The 19,024-nt window shown below is 33.8% G+C and overlaps 1 long non-coding RNA gene across 19 annotated transcripts; it reads left to right on the top strand.

Annotated features, from left to right (window-relative positions):
- Positions 1 to 1,335: 1,335 nt before the first annotated feature.
- Positions 1,336 to 14,471, top strand: LOC110731030. 19 transcript variants are annotated; one of them, XR_002513245.1, is made up of 13 exons: positions 1,336 to 1,592; positions 2,107 to 2,319; positions 2,677 to 2,739; positions 2,955 to 5,457; positions 6,201 to 6,364; positions 6,470 to 6,551; positions 8,393 to 8,591; positions 8,698 to 8,894; positions 10,833 to 11,049; positions 11,139 to 11,202; positions 12,295 to 12,401; positions 12,889 to 13,119; positions 13,586 to 14,471. It is a non-coding gene; the product is annotated as an uncharacterized LOC110731030 (long non-coding RNA). The 19 variants fall into 19 exon arrangements; XR_002513238.1 differs by having other exon boundaries at positions 12,889 to 13,132; XR_002513239.1 differs by lacking the exon at positions 13,586 to 14,471 and having other exon boundaries at positions 2,955 to 3,079; positions 4,631 to 5,457; positions 12,889 to 13,310.
- The last annotated feature ends 4,553 nt before the right edge of the window (positions 14,472 to 19,024 follow it).

Here is a 19,024-nt window from a genome sequence, read left to right as displayed (position 1 = left end):
ATCGAATTCACCATAACTTACAAGAGGGCATGGCTAGCAAAACAAAAGGTAATCACTAATATATTTGGTGATTGGGAGAAATCGTATGAACAGTTGCCTAGGTATACATGCAAGCTTGATCAATAATATTCTTCTCTTCTTCTCTTTATTTTCTCTCTCTATTCAAGTGTTCTTCATTCTTCTTTACTGTAAATTTCAATAAAGCGAATTATGTGAGTAGAGCAAAATAAAGTCGTCAAACATTTCACCTAGAAAGTACAGAGGAAGTAATTAGACTAATTAATAATATTCAATTCAATCTTAGTACTCTTTCTGTTTTGTAATAATTGCAACACTTTCCTTTTACATCTGTTTCATAATAATTGCAACACTTTCTTAGGTCTCACTACTAAATTATTATTTCTCTCTCCTACCAATCTCACTTATACTACTCCATTTTTTTTTATTATTCTCTTTTGGTCCCCGCCCTATATTTTTCCTACTCCGTATAAGTTTATTGCAATAATTACGAAACGAAAAAAGTACCGAATAAATTAGAGGTGAGGCAGGAGTGCGGGACAGACTTGCCAATTATTATTATGTGCACCATGCTGCACCTAGAAATAGGTGCACCACGTCTGTACTTTTGAACATCTTGTAAAAAAAATTGAACATTTTAGAAAAAAATGAACATTTAGTAAAAAAAATATGAACACGTCACAAAAATTTAATTTAAACATGCAATTTTTATGTTCATATTTTATAAAGAAATTTTCATTTTGTATACAGTAAATGTTCAGTTTATTTTACAAAACTATTAAATTATTATGAGTCAGACAAACTTCTTTTTTCAAATTTTGTCTGACACGTAATAATTCAAAATTTGCAATTGTTCAGATTTTTTACTAAATGTTCAAAATTTGTTAATGTTCATATATTTTTTTTTACTAAATCTTCAAAAGTTTTAGGCGTGCTACATTGCTATTGTTCAAATTTTTTTACTAAATGTTCAAAATTTGCAATGTTTGGATCTTGTTACTAATTGTTCAAAATTCACGATTGTTCAGATTTTTTTACTAAATATTCAAAAGTATATGCGTGATGTATTGCGATTGTTCATATTTTTTAACTAAATGTTCAAATTTGCAATGTTCAGTTTTTTTTACTACATGTTCAAATTCTGCAATTGTTGAGATTTTTTTTACTGAATGTTCAAAAGTATAGGCATGGTGCACCTAGGTGTTTTTTAAAATTTGAGCAGACTTGCTAGTAAAATCAGCCGCATGCTCAGGCCGGAGTGCCGGACCAAGTTTTAGGCCAAAAATTGATTACCCTAACCAAAAAGTAACAAAACAATCATAAAAATGAATATGACCAAGCTCGCGAAAAAATTTAAGAGTGGGCTGAGCCTGGACCGACTTCAAGTAAAAAAAAATCTTGAAGCTGTCCATCTTATTATAGAACCAAATTCTAAAAACCAATTCGATATGAATTTTTAAAATTGCCACGAATTGATGAAGAAAATTGATTTTGGATGCGAAGAAGGAGAGAATTTGAAGAGATGAAAAATTGCATTCGGCGAATTTGGATTGTCGTTTTTGGACCATACTAAGGTACGAGAGTTGAAGATTAGGTTTTTAATTTGGTGATTCAAATTGGAATTTTGTTAGTTTGTTGTTTGTGTATGAGTTGATCCAAGTGAAATTAAATCTAATCCTGCTAATTATTGATCAACAACCTCTTGCTAATTTTGTTTATAGGATTTTGCTTTCCCAATTTTGTTAGTTTGGTGTTAGGGTTACCATTAACTGATGAACTATTAACAGTGAGGAATTTGGTAAAGTACTTTTGACCCTGCAATATTTACTGGTTATGTTTTGATTCCAATGAATTAGGTTTGGCCGTTAGACACATCGCTAGTTTTACTCGAGCTTGAATTATGCATAAAACACGAGGACTTATATGGTTTTGCTTAACGTAGATGATTTGAGCCATCATTTAAGACTTATCCTTCTTATGTAACATGTAATAGTAATTCACTAGCTTTACAAACTGTGGTTTGGTTTCCTTGAGATATCGCGTCTCTTTAATAATTTCTGCTTAGTTGTGTTTGATCTGGGTGTGTAGTGTGGTCACCGGTGAGGCGGGGTTTATCTGATGGAATATGCTGACTACAGGGACTTGATTGATATTCATCAATTCCTTGTTTTGCTACTTGTTATTTTCTGGATAAGCTCATTGATTAGCATCATCTGGCTGTATTCTACTTTTGTGTAAGTGCAAGCTAGAACAATCATAACAGGAAGGCCCGCGTGTAAGTTCTAACGGGAAGGCCCGTGTGTAAGTTCTATCCCTCTCTTTTTGTGCCTCTGTTGGATTCCTAACTACTGTATATACTATGGAGATACTGAGCTTGTATTCTTGTGGGGGAATAGGAGATGGGAAATGTGATTAGTGATGTGTTGCATGTGTTGAGAACTGAAATTAGGGGATCTTTGTAAGAACCCTCAGTTATGAAAAAAATTACCAGAGTCCAGTTTGTCATCCATCCATGAATTCATGATTTGCTGCTGTTATGCATTTTGCTGAAGTAGAGCCAACTATTGTATTTTGAGTTCAGGAAATTGTTTAAAAGTTATAACTTTCTTATTTGTAATTTTATTTACTAATAAAGTAATATTTGACATATTCTTGAAGGCTCGAAGGTCTGAAAATTCAAAGCAATTTGGGCTGACATGATCCAGTGGAGGAAGTATTTTGGTACAGACACAATTATGGTGATATATACTGTATATTTTAAGGAATAATGTTTTTATAGCATACTGTTTATGTCTGTTCTGTCAAACAGATCGGTTGGGTCAAATGAGGTTTATAATCTTTATACTGATCTTTCTAGTTTATTTATTTATTTTTGAATTTATCTTTTCTAATTACCTTTTAAAAAACCTTTGTTAATTTTATTTAAATTTGTTTAGTTTGTTCAGGTGAGATTTCCAGGGTTAGGTGCAACGTTATGCCTAAGATTTTGGGGTTCAGTAATGTGATGGAAAAAACGAGGCAGGGTTTAGCTGAAGCTGACCAGCAGTCTTGGGAATTGAAGGTGAGGGTGAATTGAAGGTGGAAGATTGAACAAGCTGATTATGCATGGTATTGTTAAAATTTGTCTTTATTTATTCAGCTTTGTTGTAAGAGTGAATTGTGCTATGGGCTAGAACAATGGAATAACTGATAATAAGCTGTTAGTTCAACTTTAGATGGAGAAATGACATCATCAAGTTATTGATAATGATAATGATGATCTCTGTGTCTTTTTGCCTTGTTGATAATGAATTCAAGTGAGTTGTACAATTGTTATTGTTTTGTGGGATTTTAGTGCATTGAAATATGGTGGTGTCAATAGTATTTAGTTTCATTTTATATTGTGATTGTGCAAGGAACTGTTCTATAACTACAATTATGAAAAATTAAAACATTTCAAAGAGGATATAAAGTAGTTAGGAATCAAGTAGGGCAGAGAGAATTCTAGTCAAGTAGTGTCTATCACACTAAGGTAAGCAACTCAACTTAATCTTATTTTTAATGTAATTATTATCCCTCGATCTAGTCATAATTTTTCTGCTTTCTCTGCTAGGAATTGGGTCAGAAAAACAGAGCAAGTAAGCAAATTAGAGAGAAAATTAGCTAGAACCAGATAGATTGTATTGCAAGTCAGAGTAACTACAATACAACTCCTTTCTTTTGAGAGGAAAGGATGTTCTCCCAAGGAATGAATTCCACAAATGATTTCTAGATACATTCCCTCTACAATTATTCCCTTAAATAACCAAAGATAACTAACAAGCTGCCATAACAAACTCAGCACACAAAACAAGGACTTACAAACTTATTTCTTAATTACTGATTTACCCCTCCCTGTAACTAACTTCCAGCTCACCCAAAACCAGCTCACTCTCTTCTAACAGCTCCTTGCTTGGGCTTCCTTCTTGCATATGTAAACCGGACCTTGGGACTGGGCTGATCTCTAGCATTCTCTTATCTTTTGTTTTTGAAATTGACTTCCCCCCCCTCCCCCTCCCCCTCTTTTTTTTTTTTTTACCTTCAGGTTTGTGATTTAGATTGCTAAAGTTAAGTTTGCCATTGTTGTTTTGTTGGCTGACCAAGGATTATTTGTTCCCATTTATGCAGATATTAACATTATTTCATTAACTCATATTTTGGTGTTTGATATAAGATCGTTTGGGACCTATAATTGCATAAATTGGATTTGTGATGGGGTAAGATGAAAGGCTTTTAAAAGTTTGAGTACCGAATTATAACATGGCCAAACCATTATTGAATCATGGGCTGGGGTAGGGGGGAGGGGATGATCTGAATGTGTCATGAAGAATGGTGTTTGTGACGTCAGTTTGCTGATAGCTCAACGTTAATATGTTTTGATAGTTCAACCTGAAGAGATGTAGAGAATGATACAAAAAGGTAGGTTGGGTAGGGGAGTAAAAAAAAAAATCAGGGGCCTCCACATATTCATCAGTAGCAATCAGGGGCCTCCACATATTCATCAGTAGCACTGATAATTAAAGGTCAAATGTTTTTTTAATTTTTTTTTTAATATATATATCTTATTGATTGCATTGATCTTTTCTGTTATCAGGAAGAGACTTACACTTCATATCACTGAACTGTGTCGAACTGCAATCTGTAAAGCAATACATGGTGGTTTCAAGGACACTCTCATGAATGACTTAGTTGTTCTTGTGCTAGAATATATGGTTGAATAGTGGTCTTGGTCAGGGGCTTCTACTACAATGATGGTTAATTGAGATTTGAGATGGTTGTTTTATTAAGAACTTGGATTTTACAATGTTTAATTAAGGTTTTGACACTCTCAAGTCTTGATTTGGGCTAAAAATAATCTCTGAAGAGTTGTTTGAAGATTATTTTGTCAGCCGTACTGGACTTTGGGTTCATTTTTTTCCCTTTTTCTGTTACTCTAATTCAGAAATGATTGTTCATTATTAACCATGTTGTTGAGCTGATGATGATGGATGTCTTTGGAAATTGTCTCATACAGATGTCTGCAGTTTTGAACAAAGAATGAGGATTGTACATGTGGTGACCAAAAACCATGGAGAGCTTGTCAAAATTTCCTTAAATACACATGGGAATTGTTATTCAACATAATGAATTGATTATTCCTTGTTAGCCTTATTTATATAGTTTTGCCAATGATTTCCAATAATGAGGAGTTTTTTTTTTTTTTTTTTTTTTTTTTTTTTTTTTTTTTTTAATTAATTAATTTTAAATTTTTTTTTAAGGTCATGAGTGGTGCAGAAATTGATCGAGAGCCTCAAATCAAGGAAGTAGATTTCAATGGTGATTTGAGCTCTTGAATCAGTATTTCTTGATCTTATAAAAGATCTGAATGGGAATCATGTTTTCCAGTGTTGCTTTCAATGCCTTAGCAGTGATGTTAATAAGGTATTGGTCATCAAACAATACTTGAGATTGCCTAGGTGACTAAAATAGATTATATTCTCCTCAAAAGTGAGTGAAGCAATTCTTACTCTTATTTAGCTGATTCCTCAAATCAGTTGTGGATAACATGTACATTATTCATGAAAGATATTTGTTTACTCACAGAATTTATGCACATCTTTTGCATTGTAGTTATTATTATTTTTGCCTAATTATTTTCATGTCAATGAGCAAGTATTAACTCTTACAATTGCTAGGAGATTGTTACAACTGTTCCTTGTTTTCATTGTAGCTGATGTATAGAATGGGTTGTTTGATAAGATTTTCATGTAGATTAAGTATTTGCATTGTTAACGTGGTAGACAGTAATGAATACTGCAATTTGATATATCAGTTAAATGAGGCTGTTATGACGAAGAGAAGATTGACTAAATTAACTTCTCATCTTAGTTTCTGCTTCAATTTGACATCATTAGTTGGTGTGCATGTTTTTTTTTTTTTTTTTGATGAAGCTTTTCTTTTACACAATCTTAGTCATTAAAAAGTGCTTTCAATTACCCATTCGTAGCTGATGTCATTAATATCAATTATATGTCTGATTAGTATGTCCGCCTTTTGTTAGTGTGTGATATTGAGTTCTTCTTTACTTGATACAATGAAAAGAATTAAATTTTTTGGACTAGCTATATGACTCCTTTAGTCTTACTGCACTTATTTCACCATATTACATTATTTTTACGTGGCAGTTCATCTTAAACGCGGCTGCAAAGTTCTGTGTTGAGATTGCTACTCATTGGCTTGGGCGTTGTGTTCTTCAACGTTGCATTTCTCACTCCACTGGTGAACATTGGTAGAAGTTGTTAGATCAAATTTGTAGCAATGGGCTTATCCTTGCTCAAGATCCTTTCGGGTAACAATCTGAACTGTAGAATTCATGAAATTGCTTATCTTGATCAGACACCTCACACCCTTAGACTTTTTGGTGATTGCTAATTGGTGTTGAGTATTTATAAAGTGTTATGCAGATCTACATGAATCCATGGATTGTGAGAACTACCTGAGCTCAAGTATCTGAATACTCCGAAACAGCTAATAAGGTGATCCCAAATTTTTGTATGATCAATTATGTACTACCTGAAAATAACTAGTGAAGAGTCATATACTCCAAGTCTCCAAGTACATACTCCTTCCATTCTTTTACAAGATGAGCAGTATGTTTTGGTTTTGAAATTTAAATTTGATCACTTATATGCCGTATTTTCTTAAAACATATTCACAAAAGCTATACAATTAATTTTATTTTCAAAAGTGCTTTCATATTTATGTAATTAAAAATAAATATTTTTTAATAGACTAATCCCTTCCAGGTATGACTATGAATAAATGCAGGAAATTGATAAAGTTAGACAATTTGATTGATATAAGTTGAAAGATTCAATCATCCAACGATGGCTTTAGGCCATAACTCTCTAAGGTTTCCCCAATTACAAATTCTGTATGGATTTTCTCTCTACTACCCTCCTCCTATATATATGAATATGGCAGATAATGAGCCAAAATAGCAGCTACTGCAGCTTTAAGGTTGGGCTTCCCCTTGTTGTGGTGTTTTAGCCTATCCCTTTTGTTCTGCCTCCTGCTGCAAGTGTAAAGAACAGGCGGTGTGTTAGCTTGATTCATTATAATTTTTTTAAAAATAATTTTTAAAACTCTTCATTATCCCAACACCAAGAACTATGATATTGAATCTCTGTACTATAAGTATCAACCCCTCCGTCTATGCATATGAGGAACTGGTAGTGAAAGATAAAATCAATTGAAAAACGCACAACTTTGAAGTTAATTTCTTATATCTTCCAAGCAAATCATGCAAGTTGCTTCAAATCAAGTTCTTTTTTATATTTCAATTACATTTCAAACCTAAAAATCCTTTTCTAAATATATACGAAGTATGTTTTAGTTCAGTTTGATGTCAATAAACAAAATCGACTATTCTTGTTTGTTTGGCATTGTTTTTTGTTTTCAGTTTTCTAATTTTTTGAAAACAAAAACCCAAAACAGGACAAGTAAAAGGTGTTTCCACTCGTCTGTTGTCGGTTTTCAAAATTATCGCGATTTTAATAAGTTGACCGATTTTTGATTCATTATATGACATATATTATACTTTCTCCGTTTCTTATTACTTGCAACATACCCTTTTTCACCGTATTTAAGAAAAGTAGGTCTCATGTAATTTAAAACACTTAAAATGGAGGAGAGAGATTGTTAAAGAGTATAATTTAGTGGGCCATGAGATTAAAATAAGGATAATAGTACAACTTTTGACATAAAATACTTTCCAATTATAGTGTGTTGCAACTATTGTGACATTTCCATTTTAGGGAAGTGCTGCAACTATAAAGAAACGGAGAAAGTGTGATTTTGAAAAAGAAAAAACCAAAAAACAGAAAATGGCTGTGATACCAAACAGAAAATCATGATTTTAATAAGTTTGACCCCTCAAGTGTTTTGTTCTTTCTGCACGTTTCCTGATATTTTGAGCAACTTGGACTTCTTTATGAAGGTTGTTTTTGTGTCTGTTTTCAGTCAGATTCGTGCTGTTTAGACTTTAGAGGGTAAGAAAGGGGTAATTCGAGCAACTTGGACTGCTGAATGAAGTTCAGAATGTTTTTGATATTTTCTGACATTAAAAGACACTGCTTTTCTTGAAGCTGTATGATGTGCTAGTAGTTAGTCACTTAGTCAATTTCACATGGGTTTCTCACTTATAATCTTGGATTCCATAACATGCCAATATGCTGTGATATCACTGGTATGCCATACCAAGTTAGATCTTTAATTGATGTGGACAATGTCAAGTGGCCTTAAATTGCTTACAAGATGTTCGTTCCTTTTGAATTTGTCTCCATAGATCTTACTCTTTACTTTTTTGGCATGGCAGGAGATGAAATGACTAGGTTCATATGTAAATCCAAAAGAGTTTGCGAATATATATGCTCGCTATGATAATGTGTCCAAGTGTCGAACTTGGGTATTTTGTGGAATCTATCCATGATTTTGAACTAAAATGAAGTGTCTAAGTGTCCTACTCATGTCCGAGTGTCAAGGGTCTGACATGGGTACTTAAGGTGAAATGAAGAGTATGAGTAAAATATTTCACTCCATTGAATAATTCCATCACTTTCTTTATATACGGAGTAATTTTTTTTATGATGCTTAATTACAATTTTTTTCGATGTTGTGCAGCTTATATATCCTTTTCCGAAGCTTGATTGGTCTCCCAAATCATGATTCCACCAATGACAAAGTCACAATCGAAAGTGCAGAAGCTACATTAAAGTATGATGTGAGTATGATGTTGAATTGATGGGCAATTCGCTTGGTTGCTCCGCCTCTAATGAGCGGCTGTTGTCAGCGACGAGAGACGGAGGGTCATAGTGTGGGTATGATTTTATTTTATTTTTTATTTTATTTATTTATTTTTATGTAATTTCTGTGCAAATTTTCCAGAAGTTTGCCGCACCGAATTTTAGTTTATACGACATTATTAGACTTCGAATAGTACAATTACTTAATCAGCTTCTTTTACAGTTATTATTAACGCTGGAAACTTTACAGAATATTTAAAAGTGTCCAAAATAATTGGAAGGGGAGGTGGGAAAATTAATTTGAGGGGCACATGCAAGGGAACAACAGTGTCCAATCTGAATTGATGAAAGTGTGAAATTGAAGGATGTTTAATAGTTAATTAATCTATTTAATTGTAAATATATAATTCAGAAATGGAAGTTATGCAAGAGAACAACAGTCCCATGTTTTCAATCCTCTTGTTCAGTATATAATCTCCATGTACAATTGTGCATCATTCTTGTGGAGTGTAAGAAATTTTTGAGGTGGGTGAATATATAATCTCCATGTACATCATTCTTGTGGAGTATAAGAAAAATTGAGGTGGGTTTCTTCAAATTGAAGAAAAAAAGAAATTATTAAAATCTGGATTTGGGATCAAAGTTGCAAGAGAATTCCTGAAACTTTATAGTAAGGGGAGTAGGGAGAGTGATGAGGGACAACAAAAACATGAATTATTGGGTATAACCAAGCTCTATTTATCCATCTTCTTCTTTTTTCTGGTTATTTTTGGGTTTCATTCATTTTTGTTATTATTCTTACTCTAGTGTCAAATTTTCTTACTTTATAACTTTTTTTCTCCAATATTTTGCTTTATATTTATATAACTAACAACAGAATTTTACGGATTTGAGCATCTGGGGTTTGCAATTAGTTTACCATATCTTGTTTGATTAATCAAATCTTTGTTTTTGGTTTGTTTCACAAGCTAATACCCTGTACAAATTGATTTACCAGATCTCAACTTCTTGTATATCAGAACTCAGCAATTCTAACATTGTACAATAATGTGTTTACATAGTTATTTAATGTTTAGTGCATTGTGACCTTCAGTTTATTTTCTATTTGTTATGCTCTTCTTGGGTGTTGATGATAATCTGAGGTTGTTGCTTTGAAATTCAGTTTGTAGAGGTTTTGGGGTTTAACATTGTAGTTTGATTGTTGGTTCTTCACAAGGTTTGGTGTCTTTGCAAGTTGATTATGTGCATTGGGGTTTAATACTTGTTAGACAACTACTTACTGCTGCATAATATATTAATTTGGAACCTGGAATTTATTCGAGGAATACTCTTCTTAGTCATTGCCCACCAGGCCACCCAAACACTTCTCTTGGCACCTTGTTATAAGCCTTCTCCAAGTTAATGATAAGCATGTGAACCCTTTTCCCTCGCCCTATAATACTTCATTATTTGCCTTATCAAATGTACTACTTCCATGGTAGACCGTCCCGTCATAAACCCATTTTGGTTATGTGAGATCCTCGTACATGTCCTCAATTTAAAGTCTATCACTCTCTCCCATAGTTTCATGGTGTGACTCATGAGCTTATTCCTTGATAGTTTGAGCCATCTTGAGCATAACCTTTGTTCTTACATATTGGTTTTAACGTGCTTTTCCTCCAATCATGTGGCTTAACACTGCTTAAAATTATTAGTACCATAATTTTGCTTAAAAATTTTGTTAAAAAACAAAATACAATAACACAGTAAAAACTTTTGTTTTTTCTCTGCTATGCCACTGGGTAATCTTCCTTGAAATTATTTGTTAGGGTTTTGTCCTACAAGAATGTTCAAATTTTGAACAGATTAGATGAATTATTTTTGGCGCAATCCAAACAGATTGAGGGCCATTATGGCCTTTTTTCAGGGACAAATGGAGTGTCAGTGCTTTATTAATTTAATTATAAATTATTATTCCCTTCTATTGCTAGCTAGCTAAGTAGTTATCTGATAGTTTTGTTCAAATATATGTAGATATAACATATCAGAAGATTCAGAACACCTCTATGAGGCTGTTGTTTACCTACATGCGGGATGCACAGAGAGTTTCCAATTTAGTGGTGCATTCTCTTTGTTAATTGAATATATTATGGAGCAGGAGCTGTTTGTTGTTACGTTGTATTCTTGAATCTGCTGAGGGTGATATAATTTGTTTATCTGCTGATCACAGGCTTGAGAGCAATGAGGAAGAGTAAGTTGCAGGCACAACATAGTTCTATTAGTCACCTTAATTGTGTACTACTGTTGTTAAGGCTAACATTTCAATTAACTATTAATCAGGAGAGATCGTGTTACAGCCTGTGGAGGTGAAGTTGGTCGGCTTAATACTGGTGGTGGAACAGAGGTAGCTTTTTTTTTTTTTTAAATTTATTTTTCTCCTGGAAACCTATTCTTCTCTCTTTTGATTTTGCAGGTCATTCACTGTATCTTCTTGCTTGAATTGATATAGTTTTTTAAATGATTCTTTATTCACTGTAATCCATCTTGTAGCCTTATGTATCAAGAACTCAAGACTTATTTGAAATGTCTGTTATATGTATTCGAGGTTAATAGTTTTTTATTTGTTTGTTTGGGTATGTTCGTGTTGATGCACTTGGTAGTTGGTATATTGACAATCCAAATAAACATAAAAAATAATTTGGCAGAGCCATTGTCTTTTTTTTTTATATATATTTTTCTATATTTTTTATTTGCTATAGGTATTTTAGATTTTGAAAAGTATGATATGAAGAGTTTTGGATAGATTGATACATATATACCATTAAAATTTTGGAGAGATTTGGTGAAACATATTCCTATCTTATAATATAAGATGTTAGTGTCCAGGATTTCTTATTATATAAGATGTTAGTGTCTAGGTTTTGTCCAAAATAGGTTTCTATGGAAAAAAATGAAGTGTAGGGATACTTCTGAGCTTGAGTTAGTGAATCAGTGAATCTATGTGCTTAGTTAGGTACCTAATTAATTTTTTCTTTTACCTGTAAAATGTTTATCTACATTTTATTGGATGAAAAAGTAAATGTAAATCTGCAGTAATAAAGGGATACAAGTGCTGGATATCATCTGCTCATAATCCTGTCTTCCTAGGGAAGACAAAATGAATAAATGGATGGGCGACATCCTTTTATAACTGACCTTAAAAAATGCACATTCAATTGTTTGGTCTACCCCATTGGTTTTTATCATTTTGGCTGGACTTTGTAGTTAATATATGCTGAATGTATGCCTAAGGCTTATTGGCCCCTATTTGGATGCCTCTTCTTTAGACTAAATTCCAGTGAAGTGGATGAAGTACTAAAATCTGGAGCATAATGTGCAACAGATTTTACCTTATGCATTATGCATAATTTTTAATTATTTTGCCTTCAGCTCCACTTTTTTTTTTCTCCTTTCTATTTTGTTACTTATTGGAGCATGTTGTTCAATGCCGATACAGATTGGTCCTTTGAGGTGTTGGCCTGGTGGCCTTTGTCTATCTCGATCCTTGGAGATATGAATGTTGGCGAATTTAAAGTTCCAGTTCCTTATGTGGAACAAGTGAGGGTGTGTCGACTATTTACCAATATTCTTCTTTTGCTGGATTATCATTACTGTCAATGCATTCTGGAAAAGCTTGAATTGTGCAATTGTATGTTCTATTTAGAAGAATAAGTTTGGTCTTAGCAAATATAGGTTCTGTTCTTGACCTGTGCAAGTGTTTAGAGCAAAATTTCCTCTAACCAAATTGCTTACTGGGTTTTTAACTAACCTATTAATTGAAGTATGGGTTCTCTAAGGAGAGTGTGCTTCGCCTCCACTAATGTAGAGTTTGTTTTATCAGGGTCTTGAAGGAGAGAGGTGTATAACAATCCCAAAAATATTAGGCACAAATTGAAACAAGAATAGACAGCTCAATAAGTTACCTGAAAAACAACTAATCTTGGTGTCTGTTTGGATGAGGAATCAAGATATATATTCTACGTGTTGATGAATAGTTTATGATTGATAAAAGACTGAGTTTCTGTTTGATGTCATAATGGAGTTTTTTCAGGATAACACGCCGCCACCTGCTTGCTTTGACGCTAGAAGTAAATGGAGTAGTTTTGAACGTTATGGTGATGAGGAAAGAAGAAAAGCCTAATGCAAGCGAAAGGAAGAGGAGTTGGGTCATTGCCATTTGGAGAGGGTCTGTGACTGGACTCGTGTTAGATTTGACGTGGACACTAGAAATTGAGTGTATCTCGGCAACATGTCAAGTTTTGTGATGAGAATGTGCCCTTGTGTATGTGCAAAAGGTCCTCTTATTTATTTTGGATTCCTTGCATCCTGTTATAGCTTTGATTAGATCTTCAATTTCGAATTATGATAATCTCATTCACATTAGAATCTAGATGTTAAAAAACTATGATTTCCAGTGTACAGACTTTAAACTAATATCATTGAAGTCAGTTGCTCAAGCAATTTGCCTTGTGACTTGTGAGTAGTGTTTATTGTTATGATCATATATTTACTCAAATTATGTCTTTTTGGTACTTTGAAATACATGTAATTTCTGTTAGAATATAATATTGATTATATTCTATTTTATTGTATATATCTATTTATGCCATGTATTTATCTAGTGCATGTAAATAGGAAGGATAGCTGTAGATTAGCTGTAATTGCTTGCTTTCATTCAATACATGGCATAAATAGATATATACAATAAAATAGAATATAATTAATATTATATTCTAACAATTTCTCAGGTTATCTCCAATGCTCCCTATTCAAACAAGGGCCCTAAATCAAGGGTTTGGTCTCCTCCTCAAAGGGGTTACTTCAAACTTAACACTGACGGTTCGTGGGTGTCTGGGAAATTCTGATGCAGGGGGGTATCATTCAATGCCATCAAGGTAAATGGCAATTTGGTTACACTATGAAGATCATTGCTCTTGAGGCAGCCTCCACTGAACTAATAGCTATCCGAGAAGGGCTTACTGCTGCATGGGACAAAGGAATCAGGTACTTATAACTCGAAACAGATGCTGAAGCCATTCGCTACATGACTGAAAACCCGCAGGACTACTTAGACCACCAACTTGCTGTTCTGGTGAATGATCTTGCTCTATTGCTTCGTAGAGATTGGAGTGTTAATGTGCTTCATGTTTAAAGGGCAGCAAACAAAATTGCCCATGGTCTTGCTGACATTACCATTACGCCTCTTCTCCCGCCTGACGCAGATCTACACTGAAGAATTGACCCTCTGGCCTGTGGCCATGACTGATGGAAACTGAAGCTTATGAAGTTCTGCTTCCCAAGCCACTGCTAGGCTACCCATTTATCTTTAAAGATTATTTAGTTTACTTAGTTTATGTTTGTTTATTTTCAGCTTTCTACTTTCTTCTGGTTCAGGTTGATGCTGGGTACCTGAGGATAGTTTTTTCCATCTTATCCTTGTGGCTGCCTTTTTTGTACCCACTTTTGGTCTAATATTCTGGGTTTCAAGGATGCTATTTTTCATCCTCTTACAATATAAGTCCTCTTTGGTTTTTTATTTTTATTTTTATTTTTTGTAAAAAATGTCATTATTGCATTGTAATCCCGACTCTTAAATTTGCAAACTGCTAAAAAATTGACACTGGCTATACTAAATTTAAGTACTTTTCGTAATCTTGACTATGTAGTATAAAATTTGCAAGGATCTTTCTAACGAATACCCTTGAGCCTTGGGGCATTAAATAAGCATTTAAAATATTTCCTAAAGAAATATTAATTTGGAAATATAATCGGTGTAATTAATGTTCATATTAATTTAATATTTGTACTTTTAGTTAGCTTATTCGACGCTCCGGAGGCGTTTGTTGCTTTTGCTAATTTTATAAACGCAACTTAGATTTTGTTCTTTAATGGTTGGTGGAGACAATTTCGGGATTTTCGGTTTATCACTCTTCTAAAGATTGGAATAACTTAGTGGTCTTGTTTACTATCTTTGGGCAATTTGGCTCTCGAGCAATAACTATAGATTCCGTCAGCAGAGTGTGTCCCCTGCGGATATTTTTAGTCTCGCTCCACTTTGGGACTCCAGATGCAAGTCGGCTCAACATTTCCTGTCTTCTATTTCCTCTCACTACATAATTCGGAATCTTCCTGCTCATCCTAGTTCTTCCCATTGGATCTTTGGAGATTCTTCCCATTCTGGAGATTCTTCCCATTGGATCTCTGGAGTTTCTTCTACTCCTTTGGCTGTCTGTCTGGTTCTGGACGGTTCTTGGTCAAGCAAGGACAATGCGGCTAGTATAGTCAGGGAACTTCATTTTTTGGTGGGTTTGTTAGATGCTTGAAGAATTGTGAAGGTTCCCAGGTTTAGATGGATGGAAAGGCTAGGTGTCGAGATTTTCTTTTTTGGTCTTTCTAGTTTCTAAAAAAAAAAAATAATAAAAACCCTTAGATTTTGTTTTAAAAAATTAATAACAAAAAAAAAAAATCACTAAAGTTCAAAAACAAGATTTTTTTTTTTTTAAAAAAAGCAGTAAAATGTTTAGGTAGGAAACTAGGAGTCGAACCGGGAACTATGCTATTTATTCCCAACCTATTTCATTTTAGGAAAATTTGTCAAATAACACCTTTTATAACCCTTTTGTTGTCAAAAAACACCTTATAAATTTTTTTTTGTGAGAACACACCTTCCCCGGTTTTCAGACTATTGACTTTGGTTTACCGGCGTTGACTCGTCACGTGAGACTCACGTGAGGGTCTCTCTCCTCAAGCCACCACGACCACAAGCCTAGAAAACCCTAGCCACCGACACCACCGCCTAGCCGCCACTAGAACCACCTCTCAACTGTGGACACCACCACCAATCAACTAGCCACCATAACCACCCACCCAAATAACAAAAAATCCACCCAAAAAATCGCATCTATCTTTCTCTCTCCTCCATTTTCACTCCCTCCTTAAGATCTGCAATTTTCAACAACTTTTCCTTAGATCTAACAATGAAGCAAGAATCCCCAACAAAAACCCACATCAAATCCACAAATTACTGACTTTAATCTTGATTTTGATGGTTAAGGTGGTCACTCTATGCCGTGGATTGTTGCGCCGTCATTGGAGGAGCTGAGGATGGCCTAGTTGTTATATGGATGAAGAAGGGGAGGGGGATTTTCTAGGTAAGTTTAGAGTGATTTGGGTGGGCCGTGGGGGGTGATGGCCGCTAGGTTGCTGGGTGGTGGAATCCGCGGCTAAGAGGTGGTTCTAGTGGTGGCTAGGCGGTGGTGTTGGCGGCTAGGGTTGGCTAGTTTGTGGTTGTGGTGGCTGTGAGGAGAGAGAAACAGGGTATTCAAAGCACGTGACACTCACGTGAGGGGGTCAACGCCGTTAAACCAAAGTCAATGGCCTAAAACCAGCGTAAGGTGTGTTCTCGCAAAAAAAAAAAATCTGGTTTTAGGTGTGTTTTTACAAAAAAAAATTATAAGGTGTTTTTTCACAACAAAGGGGTTATAAAAGGTGTTATTTGACATATTTTCCTTACTATAATCAATTCGCAAATTCTATGCTACTCCTGAAGTATCATGCACACGGCACTCCATGTTTATAAAATTTAGGTTATTTTAATATGAACTTCTTGTTATTTCAATTTATATATATGTTATTTTAAAATAATTATATGTTATTTTAATTTGTATGTTGTTTTTTTTTTCAACATTGATTCTTTTGTTGTACTCCAAATTTATAAAATTCATGTTATTTTGATGTGAACCTCATATTATTTCAATTTATATATATATGTTATCTTTTAAATAAATACATGTAATTATAATATATGTATGTTTTTTTTATATATACATGATGTTAAAGTAAATAACATATTATTTTAGCAAAATAACACAAGGTTTTAAGCAAAATAACATAAGACTTAGGCAAAATAACTCAAATATATTAGGTATGGAGTAGTGGAGTACATAATACTAATTGGCAATGTCGGAGGTGAAGAGAATCGGGCTCCGTCGCCGTCGCCGCCGCCACTTCCGCTCACTGACAGAGAACGTTTCACTCTCTACTTTCAACTCTGCTCGCTCGTTTTTGGGGTTGTGGCTTTTTTTGGAGCAATTGCCAGCATTTTGAAGCTCAGCGGAGAAGACATTGGTTGTGTAAGTTAATTAGTGTTAATATACAAATTAATTTTAACTACAGAGTTAGATTGAAAACACCTTCGAACAATGCTCAATAGAAAAGGAGGTCATAAAGAATCAATTTTTAAGAGAGGATATTCATTGTTCTACTCGAATAGAAATTGATTCCAGCTCGAATTTTAACTATTTATTTGACAAAGTTTGCTAATATAATATTTATCTACTCGAATCTTGAAATCTTCTTACAATGCCCGGGCATGTTGATTCCAAAACTACGAGTTCTTAAATGAATTCATCAAAGCTAAATGAATTTCAGGAGGGATCGATTACTATGTTGGTGGTTATGTTTTTGGTAGCAGGGATTCCGTTTGGCACAACCTTTTATTGGTTGAGGAAGATACGATTGACCTGAGGAATATGCTGCTCATATGACTCATATCCCTTTAACAAAGGATTTTCTGTGTTAACAACTCTAGTGATTACATCCTCAATTTTATGGTGCTTTAGGTGTGGAGGTTTAATAAGTTGACTTTCATCATATAGGTTGTTTTGTGGGATTTGACCATGATGTCATTCATGGTGTCTAATTTAATTCATGTGCATTGGTGAATCTAGAATTTTATACAAGTGACTTCAAATTAAATTAAAATTAAAGAAATTATATTATAATTAATTATAAATTAACAAATTACATGAAACTACATGTATATTATATTGAATATTATTAACACATATAATTATAATAACTTAAATGTTAAATTACTAAACGTGGAATAGATGCAAGATTTACTGGGGGTATTGGCTGAAAATAGAGTGGTTCTCTCTGTACTTCCAACTGGGTTCAATAATTTTTGGTGTTGGCACGTTTTTTAGAGCAATTGCGGGCATTCTGAAGCTCAATTGACACGACATCGGTTGGGGAACCTAACTGTCTATCCATGAGCATAGGATTATTTGTCTCTACTTGATCAGTCTGCTACTCATATGAGTCATATCTCTTTTAACAGAACAAAGGATTTTCTTGTAGAACAAGCTGTAGATTACTTGCCCTCTTTATTTGTTAGAAATTTAGCATTTGTGTCATTTTAACACCACTTCAAATTGGCTCATTTTAACTGCCATCATATCTTGCGGGATTTTCCACTTAAAATTTGAGAATAATGTCTCCAACTTGGGTTCTCCTATTAAGAATCTCGTATAATATTTATAACTATCTTGTTTGCAACTCCGCGATAGGCTTGGATGGAATAAGTCTCAAAGACCTTATTTCCTCCTTATATAAAGTAGTATAGAATAAGCCGATAATGGAACTATAATCCACAAATTATCAATAAAATTATTCTGTATATTTTGTTGCTTATTTATTTGTATATTGAAAGTTTGAATTTTTATATTCAGTAGAATTTTCACTTAAAATAAGCTAACAAAATTTATAAAAAAATTAAAAAGATTGTTGTGAAATAAGGAGAAACATGAGAGATTAAGAGAGAATTAATCTATCTATGTTATTCCATATGATAGGGGTATATATACATAGAATATTATAAGTAGGGTTTGCTTAGATAACAATAAACCCAAGATCTAGAATATTCTGAAAACATACAAAGAGATAATGGATATCCACACAATATTTTCATAACACTCCTCCTTGGATGTCCATTATCGAATATTGTGCCTCGTTAAAACCTTAATAGGAAAAACCCTATGGGATAAAAATCTAATTAAGGAAAAAGAGTACAACATTCTTCGTAATATGCTCGATATGCTGCCTCATTAAAAACCTTACCAGGAAAACCCAGTGTGGGACAAAACCATGGTCAAGGGAAAAAGAGTGCAGCGCGTATTTTCCCCCCCTGATGAATACATAACTTGAGATTTTCTAGTGCCTCAACAATGTATCCAATATGTTTGCATATCTTCTCATATGTATTAAGTAAAATATCATTAGTTGATCTTCAATTCTCTTAAACTGAAGTTGCATCTTCAATTCTTCAAGTCTTCTCGTGAACATGTGAAGTGTCTTCATTTCACTATACATTTGTTTATCTCAAATATCATTATTTCAAATCTCGA

Source organism: Chenopodium quinoa, unplaced genomic scaffold (assembly GCF_001683475.1).
Source record: "Chenopodium quinoa cultivar QQ74 unplaced genomic scaffold, ASM168347v1, whole genome shotgun sequence".
Classification (NCBI taxonomy): Eukaryota; Viridiplantae; Streptophyta; class Magnoliopsida; order Caryophyllales; family Amaranthaceae; genus Chenopodium; species Chenopodium quinoa.
The sequence above is the reverse complement of the archived record's forward strand: the minus strand, read 5'-3'. Positions and strand labels throughout refer to the sequence as shown.